Source organism: Mauremys mutica, chromosome 9, assembly GCF_020497125.1.
Source record: "Mauremys mutica isolate MM-2020 ecotype Southern chromosome 9, ASM2049712v1, whole genome shotgun sequence".
Lineage (NCBI taxonomy): Eukaryota > Metazoa > Chordata > Testudines > Geoemydidae > Mauremys > Mauremys mutica.
The window spans coordinates 78,860,426-78,878,462 of NC_059080.1; the positions used below are offsets into that span (position 1 = coordinate 78,860,426).

At 39.9% G+C, this 18,037-nt stretch overlaps 1 long non-coding RNA gene across 1 annotated transcript; it reads right to left on the reverse strand.

The window, feature by feature from the left end:
* Positions 1-9,377: 9,377 nt before the first annotated feature.
* Positions 9,378-11,646, reverse strand: LOC123377275. The gene is made up of 3 exons (XR_006582154.1): positions 11,474-11,646; positions 11,290-11,356; positions 9,378-9,554 (listed from the first exon to the last, which is right to left on the reverse strand). It is a non-coding gene; the product is annotated as an uncharacterized LOC123377275 (long non-coding RNA).
* Between the last annotated feature and the right edge of the window lie 6,391 nt (positions 11,647-18,037).

Consider the following 18,037-nt stretch of genomic DNA (forward strand, 5'->3'; position numbering starts at 1 on the left):
AAAAAGCCTGGCCTTGCTGTTTTCTGTCATCTTGACAGGGACTATGAGATTGCGGGTTCCTCTAGCTCAGGATTTGCTTTCAGGAAGTCATTAACTTTTTCCATGGTGGTGAAGAAGAGTCAACCATTTTTGTAGGTGAAGGGAATTACCACTTCATCACAGATCTGTTTCATTCTTGCCTTTTTACCTAAAAAATAAGCAAAGAACCCCACCCTCTTTCTATAGTTAAGTCAAGGATTCCAGTAGTTTTCTCTTGAAATGTCAGGCTTTCTGATTTCTTAGCTGCTTTTTCTATGGATTTTAGACAGCATCAATCTTCACACAAATACATATTTCCACGTGGCGTTGGCTGCAGAAGAAGTCCTAGAACTCAATAAACAAAATAATGAACTTGCCCAAGCTGAAACCTTACCTCGCCTAATTTGACCTATTGTATGACTTCCTGTAGTATGCTGGAAACTAATAAACCAAACAAAGGTAGGAATCACACGCAGCATACTTGCTTAAAATGCTTGGTCATCAATTCAAATCCAGCACAGTTGCTAATGACTAAAAGTTGTTACCATCTGACGACAAATTGATCCCTATTTGACACACGTGTAGTATCATTCAGTTTCTACTGGGCAGCAGTCCACAGCTCTATAATCACTTCGGACAGCCAGCAGTCAGTACCTTTTAAGGGCCATTGAAAGAATAACTGGGTGTGACCAGATTCCCAGGGGAGCCAGCTGAGGTCACTCAATTAGGGTGAACTGCAAAGAATGGGGCAGACAATCCCCAAAGCTGGTGGATATACCAGTACTTAGATTTACCAAGCCAGCACAAAAAGGTTCTGTTATACCTCACTGGCTACTCAGAAGCCAACAATACAGTTCCCTTAAAGTAACCCAGCCTCAGGCCTCCACCTAGTCACCCAAGTCAAATATGATGAGGATTAATGAAAATCTTACCAAAGAAAAGGTTCTACCAATCCCAAAGGATCAGACTCATTACCTCCTAGGTTAATGAATCTTTCAGACCTTACCCAAATACATGCTTACAGCCAATTCTTATTAACTAAACTAAAATTTATTTAAAAAAAAAGACAAGAGAGATAGAATATGGTTAAAAGATCAGTATACATACAGACACGAATTCAATTCTTGAGGTTCGGATTCATAGCAGAGATGGTGAGCTTTGTAGTTGCAAAGTGTTCTTTTAGAATTTAGTCCAGAGGTTATAGGCCAATGTCCAGTATCATTTTTAGGGTGTTCCAGATTAACTGTGATCTCAATCTTGGGACTCAAACTTTCCCTGATGAAGCTTAAGCAGATCTGAGATGACAGGATCAGGACCCAAGGGTCTTTTATACAATGTTTTAGCATTCACTTGACCATATAGTCCTGGGTAAACAATAAGCAATCAGGGCAACTATGAAGTAGGTTTACTTCCTAAGCATCGCCTGGTAATTATTCACACAGAATAACACAAGGCAATTGCCTGTTTTTCACCATTCGCAGATGATGTGCTATATATTTCAAAGAGAGCCGAATACAGTGATATCCCATGTTTACAGTTCATTTAAATGCTAAGATGTTCTTTTGATCTCTGAATTAACAGAATACAGCGTAGACAGGGAGTGTTTGATTATATTGTTGACCTCTACCAAGCATCCTGAATTTGAGTCAGGATGCTTAACCCTTTCTGGTCATGCATCATATTGGGTTCAAAAAATAGGTAGATAAATTCATGGAGGCTAGATCCATCAATGGCTGTTAGCCAAGATGGTCAGGGACGTAGGCCCATGCTCTGGGTTTCCTAAACCTCTGACTACTAGAAGATGGGACTGGATGACAGGGGATGGATCACTTGATAAATTGCCCTGATCTGTTCACTTCCTCTGAAGCATCTGGAGGAAAAGAGGATACTGGGTTAGATGGACCATTGGTCTGACTTGGTATGGCCATTCTTATGTCATACAGACTTCATTTTCTATGGCTGTCAAATCAAACTGCTCTAGAATACACTAATTCATATTAATAGTTTTGTTTAATATATGCTTTTCTCAAATTAGTCACAAATGAATGATCAGATCTCATTGTCATGGTCACCTTCATAGATGCAGAAATAGGTTTTGTTTCTTTATAAAGTTTTTCTTCTTCTTTTGGAAGCCAAGGTGTGGTGTTCAGTTTCATTTTTAAAACAAGTGGTGATACATTTTCTGTTATAACGAGAAGTGTTCCGTGTCTCCATATCTGCATGCTTCATTTGCATAATTGCCAGGTTAGTATTTTTAGCACGAGTCTGTTCAGTATCTACATCGCAAAGAAGCTCAAATGAGTGAAAACCGTCGGGGTACGGTGATGTACTGGTTTACATTTGCTGCTAAGGACTCCCTCCTGTGAGGGGAAAATAAACAAAATCTTCAGACTCCAGTAAATCACCAGAACCCAGCTCATCCAACATTCAGGTCACGCAGCTCATGCAACATCTCAAACCAGGATGTGTACACGCAGCAGAAAAGTAGATTAAGGCATCCACAACAATAATTTGAAAGTGTCTCTTTCATTAGGGTATATTAATTTCATATTTTAAGATGCAACATACTTTTAATGAAATTAACAAAAACTCTCTGCTTTGCCATCTGGGCTTAGCCTACTGAAAATACCCAAGTTGAGAATTGCCCTTGGATAGTGTACAAAATGAAGTTGATCTGAATGGCCCATTTAAATTTGTTCCAGCCTACTGTTTGAAATGAGAATTGCTGCAGAGTAAACTCTTCCCAACCACAATAGCATGAACTAAGATATTATAGTTCATAGACTTCCTTGCATGTACAGGAATATGGATAAGTTTTAAAAAAAAATAGGGCTTGGTTCTCAGACTCATATAAATCAGGACCAACTCCATTTGAGTTAGAATATAAGAAGGGCCATATTGGGTCAGACTAATGGTCCATCTAGCCCAGTATCCTGTATTCCAATAGTGGCTGGTGCCAGACGCTTCAGAGGGAGTGAACAGAACAGGACAATTTATTGAGTGATCCATCCCTTGTCGTCCAATCCCAGCTTCTAACAGTCAGAGGTTTAGGAATACTTGGGGCATGGGGTGGCATTCCTGACCATCTTGACTAATAGTCATTGATGCACTTATTTTTATCTAAACCTTTTTTGAACACAGTTATGCTTCTGGCCTTCACAACATCCCAAGGCAATGCGTTCCACAGGTTGATTGTGTGTTGTGTGAAGTACGTCCTTATATTTGTTTAAAATCTGCTGTCTATTCATTTCTTTGTGTGATCTCTGGTTCATGTGTTATGTGAAGCGGTAAATACTTCCCTATTCATTTTCTCCACACCATTCATGATTTTATAGACCTCTATTGTATCCCTTCAGTTGTCTCTTTTCCAGCTGAACAATCCCAGTTTTTTTAATCTCTTCTCAATGGATGTTGCATACCCCTAACAATTATTGTTGCCTTTCTCTGTATCTTTTCCAATTATAATATATCTAGATTTTTTGAGATGGGGTGTCCAGAACTGCATACAGTATTCAAGGTGTGTGTTTATCATGTATTTATATAAGAGCATTCTATTTTCTTTCACATTATCTATCCCTTTCCTAATGATTCCTAGCATTGTTAGCTTTTTTGACTGGTGTTGCACATCAAGCAGCTGTTTTCAGAGAACTATCCATGCAGAGGACTGGACTAGGTGACCTCTCATGGTCCCTTCCAATCCTATGATTCTAGGATGAGTCCAAGATGTCTAATTAGACCCCATCATTTTGTATGTATAGTTGGGATTGTTTTCCAATGTCCATTATTTTACATTTATCAATATTGAATTTTATCTGCCATTTTCTTGCTCAGTCACCTGGTTTTGTGACTCTTTGCAGTCTGCTTTGGACTTAACTATCTTGAGTAATTTTGTGTCATCTGCAAACTTTTCCCCTCACTGTTTCCCCCTTTTTCCAGATCACTTATGAATATGTTGAACAGCACTGAGCCTAATGCAGATCCTTGCGGGACTCTGTTATTTACCTCTCTCCACTATGCAAACTGACAATTTATTCCTACCCTTTGTTTCCTATCTTTTAACCAGTTACCGATCCATGAGAGGACCTTCCCTTTTATTCCATGACTCCTTACTTTGCTTAAGAGACATTGCTGAGGGACCTTGTCAAAGGCTTTCTGAAAGTCCAAGTACACTATATCTATTTGATCATCCTTCTCCACGTTTGCTTATAGTCTCAAAGGGTTACACATATGTAAAGGTGGTTTGAATAAAATCCAATTCCAGACTATTGTGTATATGGGCAGAAACTTCCCAAGTGAAGTCATAGGAAAGCTGTCTCATATAAAGGACTGAACAAGAGAAATATGTTGTTCTTACAAGACTTGGATTAGTAATTCAAAATTGGAAACAAGTTCATACATTGTTAAGATCTGGAAAGTTGAGCACTCAGGGTTCTATTTAGTGGAAACATGCAGCAGTCTCAATTAATTTCAAACCCAACCAGAAGGTCTTATCTTGTTGTATGGCATCTCAAAAATAGCTGCTTCTTATGTTATTAGTCCAGTCAATGCCACTCTGGAAAGGTATCAATGATTAATATAACTACTTAAGACAACAAAATGGATGATAAGTTGGAGAAGACACTGAAAAGCCTAACACCATTTAAAATGATAAATCATATCCTTCTTGAGTCAAATATTTGTTATAACAAGCATGGTATTACTCTTCTAATAGATTTACCAGCAGTATCAATGACTTGTGAACTCTGAAGGAATTCAGACTTGCTAACTGGAACATAGGTAATTAAATTTACTTTATCTGAAATTCTGTAATGATTATAATTGCTCTCACTTAACAAGGAATAGGGATAGATTGGCAGCTGTTAAGCTTTTTTATTCTCTATACTAGTTAATTACAGGATGAAGACTCAAAATCATGTCATATCAGTTACACAGCAAATGGTTATGCAATAATTTATTTGTATTCATATTCCCCACGCATCAGGTTAATATCAATGTAAATATACTAGGCCATATTACCTCTTTCAATCCTCATTTCTGTAGTTATGAAACAAAAAAAAAAAGTAAATGCCTCCTTTTTATTTTGTTAAATCCTGTTTTAACAAATGGTGTCATTTATATTATATCTGTGAAAATAGAATGAATTATATCAGGGGTAGGTAACCTATGGCATGGGTGCCGAAGGCGGCACGCGAGCTGATTTTCAGTGGCACCCACACTGTCCGGGTCCTGGCCACTGGTCCAGGGGGCTCTGCATTTGAGTTTAATTTTAAATGAAGCTTCTTAAACATTTTAAAAACCTTATTTACTTTACATACAACAATAGTTTAGTTACATAGACTTATAGAAAGAGACCTTCTAAAAACGTTAAAATGTATCACTGGCACGCGAAACCTTAAATCAGAGTGAATAAATGAAGACTCGGCACAGCACTTCTGAAAGGTTGCCGACCCCTGAATTATATTGTAAAAATAGAAAGGATTAAAGAAATGCTGTGTGTACCTTTAAGCAAAAGAGCTGAAATGTTAAAATACAGGTGTCAGCAAGAGGAACATTAAGGCATAAACAAAGAGCTAATGGTGAAACACTAGCCGGAGATTGGTAAAAGTTAGAAAGGAAATTAACTATGCATGTCTAGCCTCTGGTGAACTTGTCAGTTCTGCTCCCTTTGTTATCTTGTCAAGTTTGCTCCCTTTTGAGCTGTATAAATTGAGATAGTTTGGGCTTGGCTACACTTGAGAGTTGCAGCGCTGGGAGTTACAGCGCTGGTCGTACAGCTGTGTAGGGAAAGCGCTGGTGTGTGGCCACACTCACAGCTACCAGTGCTGCAGTGTGGCCACATTTGCAGCATTTGCAGCGCTGTTGGGAGTGATGCTTTATGGGCAGCTATCCCAGCATTCAAGTAGCTGCAACGTGCTTTTCAAAAGAGGAGGGTGGGGTGGAGTGTCACAGGGAGCGGGGGAGAGAGAGAGAGAGTGGATTTTTGGAGCCGACACTGTGTATTAGCTCCCTGCCTTGCAAAATCAGAAAATTTTCCCGACCCCTTACGCTTAACTGCAAACAGCCTGCAGACCAGATAAGCAGCTGCTCCAAGGGACTCCCTTTCTCTGCCCCGCCCCCGCTGTTTCTCTCATCAAGCAAACACTCACTCATTCCCCTGCCTGCCTTATTCACAGGATTTATCTCATTTGATTGATCACTGAGTTACAGATTGATCACAGCAAACAGGAGCTGTGTTTGTTTTTTAGATAAGCAGCTCCCGGACCCCCGCGTTCACAACAAAACAAAGAGAGGCTGCATAACAAAACAAAGAGAGTAATTAGTTAAAAGCATTCTGGGATATCTCCTAATACCCTGGAGACCAATAACAGCGCTGGTGTGTGGCCACACCCGACGAGCAGCGCTGCATCACCAGCGCTGCACTCGTTACACCCCAAGCAGACCAGGTGTTCAGCCAGTGCTGCAGCCAGGGAGTTGCAGTGCTGGATGTGCCTTGCAGGTGTGGACAGTTACTAAGTTGCAGCGCTGGAAAGCCTCCACCAGCGCTGCAAATCTCAAGTGTAGCCAAGCCCTTTGTGTCTTGCATGGTGCTCATGTTATCTGGGTGTTATTAGCAGAGCGCTGTGCTAATAAAAGAGAGGCTATGGCTACACTTAGCGCTGCACAGCGCTGCTGCGGGAGCGCTGCCGCGGCAGCGCTTTGAAGCGCAAGTGTGGTCAGAGCGCCAGCGCTGGGAGAGAGCTCTCCCAGCGCTGTCCGTACTCCACCTCCCTATGGGGATTAACGTACAGTGGTGGGAGCCGTGCTCCCAGCGCTGGGGCTCTGATCACACTGGCACTTTGCAGCGCCGCAACTTGCAGTGCTGGAGGGGGTGTTTTTTCACACCCTGCTGCAGCGCTGCAAATCTGCAAGTGTAGCCAAGCCCAGAGTGGTCTGACAAACTGTGAGTCCTGAGTCTAACTTTGACATCAGACAAGAAGGCTGCTTTAACTGAATGTGGATCATCTAATTTAAGTACTACTATACATACCACATACAATCATTAAACATTAACTTGCAGTTGACTCTTATCCATGGAAATTACCATAATATAGAAAATGAGGCACTGTAGAAAGGATCTGTTTTGTTTTTGTAGCTATTTTTTGTTTTTTTTCCCCCAGTGAGAACAGCAATGGAAACAGAGATGTGATTATTTTGACTTTATTGGCTTTTCTGTGATGCTGATCACTGTAGTAACTGAGCTGCACCCCTCTGAGAAAGATAGACACAATTTGTCTCATTTTACAGGTTGTGAATTGAGGCACAGAGAGCTAGGGTCCTGATCCAAAGCACATTGAAACCAATGAGAGTTTTTTCCATTGGCTTCAGTAGGTATTAGATCAGGACCTGAGTGTCTTGCCTATGGTCACACAGAAAGTAAGAGAGCATTGTTGGGAACCCCAATCTCCTGCCCCCACAATTATTCCTCTCTAGATGTTGGGCTAAAGATATCTCCTGACCTAGGCAGTCGTTAAGTACATACTTGTTTTTACATCTAATTTTTTTTCCCCCAGAACTGGACCGTGGCCATTACAGCATAGGGTTTCTTCTTTTTCTGTTTCTTATCTACTTGACTTCTTATCTACCATATATTTACCCAGGCAACAACATGCCAAATGCTTTCAAAGTTTGTGAATAAAGCAGAACAAAAGACAATGATTTCATTCCATAGATGTTTGTAGGAAATCTTTTGCTTGGATGCTTGCCCAATCTTTTTCCTGGATGCTGTTTGTGGTACTGGGGTTTGAACAACTTCAAAATATTGAAACAAAACTCATATGGAACTGCGATTTCCACCCAAAACCATTGTGTCCGCATGTACTCCTATGTTTACCCCTTTCAGGAGACTATGATAAATTTCATACAAAGTGTGACTTGCGAGGTATCATTTGAAAATTCATAATTTACTGATCACTATTGTCCTGGTAAAATGTGTGACAACGTTGCATGTAAAGTTACAGGATTCTACTGTATTATATTACTAGAGACATGTTCTAAGTCTGGGGAAGAGTCACAAATCAGTGCCTAGAGACAAAAGGTTAGCTGATGCCTCAATGAGGTGGCAACAAAATCAAATGAACCATCCTCTGGTTAAGTGGCCATTCTTTGGCAGAAAAGAGGATGTGGGTGAAAATCTACATCTCGATAAAGAAAGAGCTGGGGATTCCCATCCACACAGACTTTGTCTCTTGAACCTCAGCTGAAAATTTTTCAAAAAGAAGAAAAGGACTACAAGAGGAAAGAGGAGATGACCCAAGTTATATCTTCCTCCTTTTCTCTCTAATGGAGGTTTCACAACTTTCCTTGTAACTAGCATCTCATAACTTCTGTAAATGTGTTTGCCAATTCAAGCAGCATGTAATTACCAACTTTACCACCCATAGGCAATTGTTACAATGTATATTCCAACCTAAAATCTACAGTTGATTCAAAACTATACAAACCCAACCAATGAAATGAAGCTGACGTGAATAAAAGGCTAATAATAGGATTTTTAAAAAATAAAATCACTATACTATGCTGTGATGGTCCATTATTAGGCCCTGATCATACAAAGAGATCTGCTAGTGTGGACACCTGGCTCTGCATGATCAAACATTTAGACTGTAAATTCTTCAGGGCTGGGACCATGTCATTTTCTTTGTTTGTAAAGTGACTGGCACATGTATAGGCACTGCACAAATAATACATAGTAATTACTATTTGAGAAAGGAACGAGTAAAATGTGAGTGCATAAAAATATACATTTATAAAACTAACTATCAGGCATGTGCTTAAATTCCAGCATTTATAAAGATAGTTAATTTCACAGCTAAACTGAATCAGGCAATAGAGTCTTGAAACCAAGAAGAGAAAAAAAACTGCTTCCTTGCTGTATCTTTTTTTTTAAAAAATAAACCAAAAGAAGCAAACGTTCTCTCAGTCCCACCAAAACATTGAAGTTCACAAGTTCATAAGGCTGTATTTAGCATTACTTCATCAGCACATTCAGCCATTCCCAGTGTGACAGAACAGAACCTCCTCTCCTTCAGTATAAGAAACACAAGAGCTGGTTCCAGCCAAGAAGTGTGGTAACTGTGTTTGCAGGACCATTAATTTCCCATCCCACCAAGCAGTTAGATTATCCTGTCCTTAATCATTTCCCCCTTCTTTTGTTACCTCAAGGAGGGAATATTTTTATCTCAATAAAGATTTTTGTGTATTCAAAAACAGGAAGCAGAAAGTGTTATTTTAAAGGGATATTTTTCTATCAAAGTTTGTGAGTCCCAAATTTACTCCTTCCTGTCCCTTAAAATCAAATAAACAAACAAAATCCTTTATTTGAATGTGCCTTACATAGTGAAAAACATAGTATATTTTTCCATTTCAAATACTTCTGCTGAAATCCTAGATCTATCTGCTTGCATCTTCCATTGCTTGCTTCATAAATCTTCTAATGTTACTGCTTTTATAAAATTCATCCCAGGTACCATATTCCAGCAGCTGTATTTGTGGCTTACCTGAAATGCATGAGAAAGGTGCAATAATTTAACAACACTTTTATCCTAAAGTTGTCTCATATTTAATCCCATAAAATGTTAATTCTATTTAATATTATATTAACATTTAATTTCAGTGGGAACTGTTTTAATGATAAAGCATGTCTCAGTTTGCCTATTCCAGTATGAGTATTATATGGAAAAATACTTTTTGGCCTCTGTCCTATAATCTGCACAGAGATTTTTTTTTTGATAATTTCTTTTAATATTAGCTTTTTCAATAATTAAAAAACATTGATATGAATAATTCAGAATAGTCTGAGACTACAAAATTAAATCCCAACCCAATCCCTCCCTACACTCAAACATGATCTTCCATTTTTCAAGAAATATTATCTCACTATGCACAAAGAATCAGCCATAAAAACCACAAGCCCCATAAATAAAGACAAATCCAATTTAATGATGCAATAGAATTTTAGAAGCAATCTACACAAAAATACAAGATAACAACAAATTGTAAGTATTAGGGACTGGCTACCTCTTTATATGAGGAAATCTTTAAGGGAGAACTTTTGCAATGCGAATGAATGACTTTGCACCTTCTAACCTAACGGCAAAAAAGCGGGGGGAGGGGAAGAGGTTGGGTTAATCTGAATATATGAAAACACCCAGAGTAACATAGCAAGAACTCTTTCAGTGATCAGCAGGGTGCAGAGCTTTGCAGTGGTTTTAAAAAGGTCATTATCTCGGAGACAGGCTGCAGGCGGCACTTGGTCCTAGTGCCTGCAGTTAATCTTGTAAAATTCATATCCGAGAAATGTGATCTTTATGCTCTCATGTGGTTAAAAAGCAGCACTGCAGCTTGTTTGTTAGGATTACAGTTTTGTTGCCAAAGCAAATGAAACAAGAGTGTAGTAATATCTCAAATATTTGTTGAAATCTAAGTAATTAAACAAGTTTACTGGCAAAATACATTTTGGAGGCAAGAAATCTTTCTTCCTTTTTCTTTCTTTCTCACAACAAACAGGTATTCTCTCTTTCTCTCTATATAGCATGTGTATGAAATAAAAAATTCTTGCCTCCAAATTGTACTGTGTGTATATATCTATCTATCTTTAATATTGCTGCAGCTGTCCATTTCTGAATCACCTCTTACCATGACAAATCTTCACTAAGAAAAAAATTATTTCTCCTTTATCAAGCTGTATATTTTCATCATCTGAGTAATGCCAAGTCTTAGACTAAGTCCTTTCTTAGATGTAATTTCTGAATAACAGTCCACTTTAAGGTGTACCATATTGAGACCCCCAAATCACTAACTGCTTTTGAAAATCTGCACTAAATTTTGGGTGCAATTAATGAAATAATAGCTCTAGAGACAGAGGCTTTCCTTTTAACGAAATGTGATTTTATTTATTCATCACATAATGAGAAACCAGCTGCTATACTGTGGAACGTAGGGGTGGAAATTCCCCCAAAATGGCAACTCACAAAGCAAACCAGAGGATTAGCACAAGAAATTCAGTTGTAAGGTGATGAATGCTCACCCTTAACTCAAATTGACATCACTGATTCAGGGGCTAACCAGCTGGCAGCTATTTGGGCCTGATCCCACAAAATTCAACTGAAGTTTTGTCACTGACTTCAGCTGGAGCAGGATCTCGTCCATTTTGAGTGCATTAGTATATATCCTTTAAATAGCAAGTCCCAGTTCAGATGACGCAGCCTCAAAACTTGTGTGAGGAGTACTGACCTTTTATTAGTGAGTTTCTTGTTAACATGTAAGAAACAAAGATAAACAGCAACTTCCAATTAAAGCCCTGCAAGAAAGATGCCAGTCCCATTATTACTACATTTAGCTGGTTGAAATATTCAGGGGCTTCTTGGGGGAGAGGGATGGGTTTTGGTCAGTTTTTTCCCTCTCACTTCCCCCCTACCTCCAAGGAGTCAGTGTATCCTCCAATGCTGGAACTCCATTGCCACAGTACCCCCTGTTACAGGTTAATCTGGCCCTTTAAAATAGGTTCCAGGACCTGTTCTGCCCTGCTAATGGTTTCTGCCCAGCATAGTGGCCTTGTGGGGGTGGCAATTCCTAAGGAGCATGGAAACTGTAGGCCTGAGAGAGAGGCATGCTGGGAAAGAGGGCAGGGCTATAAATAACTTCCCTATGTGCTGCATGAGACAGAGTAGAGCTTGTGTTGGGGTTTCCTGTAAGAAGGGATTGTAGGAAAAAGCCTGTGAAAGGACCAGGGTAGGAAACAGGCAGTAGCAGTGGTGCTAAAACTGAGGGTACTTCCACCACCCCTGGCTTGAAATAGTAGTAATAAACAACTGACCAGATATATGGTATTCCAGCAGCCCTGGGCAGCAGACTAAGGAGTCCTGTGAAGGAGCAAGCTTGTGTGGGCATTTTTGAAGAATGCTCAGGAGGCTGGAGCAAGGGTGGTAACAAAAGGGTTTCCTGGAATATCTAGAGAAGGGACAGACTATGGAAAGTAGCTTTGGAGGAAAGAAGAGTGGGTGTAGGTTGGAGCCAGACCTGATGTTTGTGTCCAGAGCTGCAGGTTACAGAAGAGGCATGGTAGAAGTGTCTCTTTTGCCATAAGGAACAGGGTGTAATACCCTGGAAAGGAGAGAAAACTCACAGACCTCAATGGTGGCCTGCAGGACTGAGAAAGAGAGAGCAATCTCGGTTAAAGACCTACTAGTGAACCCTTGAACAAGCCCTTGAGGGAAGGTTGTGGCCTAGAGAGCAGGGAGACAGAGAATGGGTTCTGTTGTTTGCCAGACTTCATATTCCTGATGGATTTTTGTTTTGGCTGGTATAGCCTCTCAGAGAGCAAGATAAACTGAAGCAGCTGCCACGTCCATGTGGTAAGAGGTAAGTTACTCCCTCTTACACAACATTTGACAAAGATGGAGAGCTGTTATGATGGTGTGGAAGTGATTTGCTAAGCTCACACTCTGGTGGGGGAGGGTGGTTTCTGTTCCTGGGGAGCGGGGGGGCAGTAATGGTGGGGGGCATTGTTTAGGAGCATAGTTTGCTCATCTGACCTGCTTCAAAGATTTCTTGGTGATGGGAGTGAGATGCTCTGTCACAGTGGGAGGAGAAAATAGGATATGGGGGTAAGGAGAGCAAGATATTAGTTCATTCCTGCCCCACCCAGGAATGGGAGGAATTAGGGTCTGATGCTCCCTGCCATCAGCATTGGAATTGGCTCTTCATTGCTACCTGCTGGGGTAGCTGCACCTGTGCTGAAGATCTGCTGGGGAGCTGGGCTGGCAGCTGGACTCTTCAGGCAATCTTGGAGAGTCAGCTGCCGCCTCCTCTCTTACAATCTGGAAGGTGTAAGTGTTGGAGGGAGGACTTGTTTCTGAGGCTGCCTAAAAAGTGCAGATGAATCCTGACTCCTCAAACTGCTTCCCCTGCCAAGACCCACCTGAGTATTGCTGGCTTCCTGTTGACAGTATGAGGAAACCACCTGAGAGTTCCTTAGACTGGCTGAGACTTTTCATAAAACTTACCAGTTCCTTGGTGTAAAAGTGATTTTTTTGGGTGTCAGAGTCATCCTGGTATGGTGAGAGGGGTGTGCAGGGAGTACAGATACCCCCACTTAACAGTATGGGGAGGGAAGAGCAGTCTTCTCTAGTATTGGTTTAATCAGTGTCTGAGACTGAAAGTGAGTCATAAGTCTACTAATTCACCAGTTACTATTGATGGAGCTGCTGTTTTTTATGTCATCAAACTCTAAGTTAACCTTTTGAAATGTCAAAAGCTATTTACCCTGTGGCTTTCTGAAACAATGCAGAGAATCTTAGGTTTGTTAGTCATCTTGTCTTGCAGAAAAGTGTTCCAAAGAAAAGTGAAACTCACAGCCCCAACATCTCACAGATCGGGTCCCCCGCCTATTCCTTTAACCTAACTTCACCAAACCACTTGGAGAAATTCACTTTCTAGAAAATCTAGACTGCATGTGTACTAAGGTGGCTTTAAAGTCTTGTCACGACCATCTGGAGGGCACTGGCTCCAGGGTTCTTGAAAAGCTCCTCAATACCATTGAGAATGCTCCTGTGGAGACAGAAAACGTGCACATGCACGCGCACACACATGAAAACCCCTAGGAACAGCAAACACAAGCATCAGGTGGGAGACTCTTGAGATCAGAAAGCCATTGAGGTTCAGAGAATGTTCTGCCTCTTACTGGACAATCTTCTCATCAGCCAGAAGGTTGAGATCATCCACACTAACCTCTCCTTCAGTTATTTTACTTTTTGGGTATTAGCTGGTTGTAATAGAGAGGAATTGTGGCCTTGTGGATAAATCATTGGACTGAGACTCAGGATATCTGGATTCTATTCCTGGCTCTGCCACTGGCCTGATAGGCGACCTTAAGCTAATCTCTTACCCTCTTTGTGCTTCAGTTTTCCCTCCCTCTGTAAAATAGGGATAATGATACTTTTCTTCTTTGTAAAGTGCTTTGAGATCCACTGATGTAGTTGTGAGTTTGTGGCCATAGCTGTACGGGTTGTTTGTTGTCTTTCTGTCTTATTTGCATTTTATGTAAAACAAAATAAGAGATTGAACAGGTGTCAGTGAATGGGGTCTGAAATAAAGATGTCTCTTAACAGCACTTCTGGTTATCATAACCTTATTACAGGATGGTGTAGATCTGCTTCTGCCACCAGGTGATTGCTCCCACTTTACAACTTGCGAATAGAGATTTACATGCATTGAACTCTCAAAAAGTTGTATTTCTTCTATTAAAGATAAGATTTATGATGATACAGTTTTATTGGAAAATATGAAAACAGACTTACAATTGGCTTGGTTTACAGGACATCACATTAGCAAATGTGTTTATAACTAGTCCAGTTAGCATCCTTGAGGTGTCAGTCATCATTCTGAATAACAATCAGCAGTACGTTCTGGATGTGGTCAGAGGGCTGCAATCTTTCATCAACATACTCAACCTGAATTGCTCAACCTGTGCTGCCACAGGTTCCTTTTTTTTTTTTTTTTGCGGTTTCTCCTCTTTGGAAATATTCTGACTACTTCAGGCAATGCAAAGCAGCAGTATTCTTGCCATCATTGTCATGATGCAGAGGGATGCAGTGATCAGCAAAGGGTGAACCTGTTCAGATAAACATAAACACATGCTAAAGTTCTGATTCTCTAAAAAAGGGATTCTAGTACTTCTCAGTTTCATGTGAGGTTTCCTTAGAATAGCCTGTTTCATGGTATTCAAGTGCTTGTGCTTTTGTGTGGCTGAAACTGGGCAGTGCAGATGGTGACGTATGCTTAAAAATAATAACTTAGATTTTTTTGATGAGTAGCTCAAGCCAATCTTTTTAAACCTGTTTATGTATCTATAGTAGTCATAAGCATTTAATGTTGATTTATACATTAACACTGATAATGGAATTGAACCAGCAGTTCAAACTTGTACACTCACAGCTATAGCTTAGTTTTATTAATTTCTTTTCCTTTTGCCTCCCTTTGCATGCAATTTGTGATCACTTTGTGTATCTACTGAATTTCAAATTGATGAATTTAAACATTTACTTTCTGCCCAATTTACACTTAATGTGCAACTTACCCCAGTGTTTATACTATCCCTGAACTTGGTGCAGAAAGTTGTCATTATGTGTCTTTTATGGCTTTTAAAAGTCAGTACTCTTTAGCTTCAGAGTTATTGGGCAAAAGTGATGTCCCAAGTTTAAGACACTTATGGCGAGATGGGCATTGTTTTTGTAGTGATCAAAGAGCATAAATTTGGCTTACCAGCAATCTCTATAAGATCCATTGCCATTTTTGCTACTTGTGTTTCTGAAACCTTATTGACAACAGCTGTGAACATCAGACATCTCTATAGTGGAAATACCAGAAGGCTTGTACCAAATAACACATCTTCAAGGAGGCAGCACTGAGGAAAGATAGAAATGAGAGACCCTAATGAAAATTATCTTGAAAGGAAGAATTAGGTCCATAGTATTATAATGGACAAGTAGATCAGTTGCTTTCTGAAGGAAATTGGTATTCAAGAACTACTACCAATTCTCAGATTGCTTTAGCATTTTGCTTTCCATTGAGATTACTTTTATTAGGCTGCTCTAATTTTGTTTTCCAGTGTAATGTAAAGCTTATTGACATCTATGGATTAATTGGCTACACTCCATGCCACTTTAGACACTGAATCCATATTGCTCTCAGTAGGCATCTGGATAACAGTGTTGGGACATGCAGGGTGTGACCTTACTGTCTAGTATCACCACACTTCTAGTACTGGAGGGTATGTGCTTTGTTTCTGAAAACACACCGTATGTGTGCTTATATTGGAAATATTACTACACCCTGTCATTGCTTTGCTTTAAATTATATTATTAAAGTTAAATCATCCTAATTCTTATTTTACTCGAACAATAGTATGTGTTGTAATTTAAGTGATATCGTGCATAAACTATCCCCTCATGTGCTGCCAAATGCCAAACAAACTCAGCTCCGTATTGATCTTTCTACTGACGCTGGACGTGATTTCAGATATAAAGAAGGTCACACAGTATGGCAGTGTATCACTTCTTAATTCATGGTAAACTAAATCTGACAACCCTCTTCATGAATATGTTTTATTGCATTAGGATGCAAGAATACTTTTGTTTTGTTTTTCCAGTTCAGGAGAGGCTGTAGCATACCTGTCACATTGAATAAGGTTCTGACCCCTTAAAGGGGAAAATGTAATTGATTGCATTATTATGACAGTTGAAATATTCTGAGATTTGTAGCAGCTTTTGATCTTGATTGTTCAAGAGGTGGTGCAATGGCAACCCTTCAATTGGTCTGTCTTTTCTGTGTATAGATTATCCTGTGACGATTGTATATTGCAAAAATGGGGACGGGGGGCAGAGAATGACTTTTCCTACAAATAACTTCATCCTGTTAGCAGGTTGGGCAGCAGAATGTGGATCAGTGGTGATTAGAGCTGTTGGAAGCAAAAATGTATTTGAATTTTGGCCTTTTCTATAAACAAACTATCTGTAAACAGGCTTTGAATATTTGAGAGAGCTTATTTGAATTTTTTCACATTAAATTAAGCACAGTCCAAATAGCATGTGTTCGGAGCTTAAACAAGCTGAATTATGAATTACTGACCAGAGTGAGTGTGAAAGGAACATGACCGAAGTTACTGCATCTTTACCCAGCTGGCTGTTACTGGGAACTGCTACAGCTCCTGCCATATCAACTTTTACTCCTGACTTGCCTAATCCCTACCACATCCATGTTTCCCATTTTTGGCTTGCAGGACTACATCATGAGATGTTTAACTCAATCAGACACACTAGCACAGACATTATCTGGAAGCATATTTACAGGGCTTTGCTTCCAATACAGCCTTTGTTTCATTTTGGGTGGGGACAAAGTACTTAGAACAGGAACAGGAATAGGAATGGATGCATTTCTGAGTCAACCATGGAAAGGATCCAACTATGTTTGAATGGTAGCAACTGTTCTAAAAATAAACTCTGCTGGTTAGAATGAGATGTACAACTTGAAACTCTCATCAAAATTAAAAAGGTGTGGTCCTCGCTCTAAAGCTGTTTCTTCCTTATGACTGATAAATTGCGTGTTTATCTAAGCTTTTGGGTGTCTTAATTTTTTGGTGCCCAAGTTAAAATACCTATGCCTGTGCTTTTTGGTTTTTGGTTTTGTTTGTTTTTTCCCATTCTGAAGAGCTGAGGAACCACAGCACTAACTAAAAGTTCAAGGAACCTGTGTGTCAGCCCTCTTTAAAATGAGGCCCAAGTAGTCTTAATTTGGGCACCCAGGTTTAGAGACCACTATAGCTGGTTGAAAGTTTGCGAGCAAATTTTATTTTGTTTTTTGTTTTTATTAAACAATCTTTTCTATGTAACTACTTTAGTTGGGGTTGGTCCTGCTTTGAGCAGGGGTTGGACTAGATGACCTCCTGAGGTCTCTTCCAATCCTAATCTTCTATGATACTTTTTGGAAAAAATGTAGTTTATTTCCAGTTTCGGTTATTTAAAATATTACCAAAAATGTGGACATTTTTATTTTTCCAAAACCTAGGTTTTGAGATTAATGAAAACCAGGGATTTCAATTTAACAAACAAAAATCAGTGTTTGATGATGTTTTCAGTAAAAACTCTTAGGCCTGGTCTACACTAGGGGGTGGGGATTGATCTAAGTTACGCAACTTCAGCCACGTGAATAACGTAGCTGAAGTCGACATACTTAGATCTACTCACCGCGGTGTCTTCACTGCGGTGAGTTGACTGCTGACGCTCCCCCATCGAGTCCACCTGCGCCTCTCGCTCCGATGGAGTACTGGAGTCAACGAGAGACTGCTTAGGGGTCGATTTGTTGCATCTAGACTAGACACAATAAATTGACCCCCGCTGGATCGATCGCTGCCTGACGATCCGGCGGGTAGTACAGACATACCCTTACAGATGGTGTGAAACTTAGATTCCATTTAGAACCATTT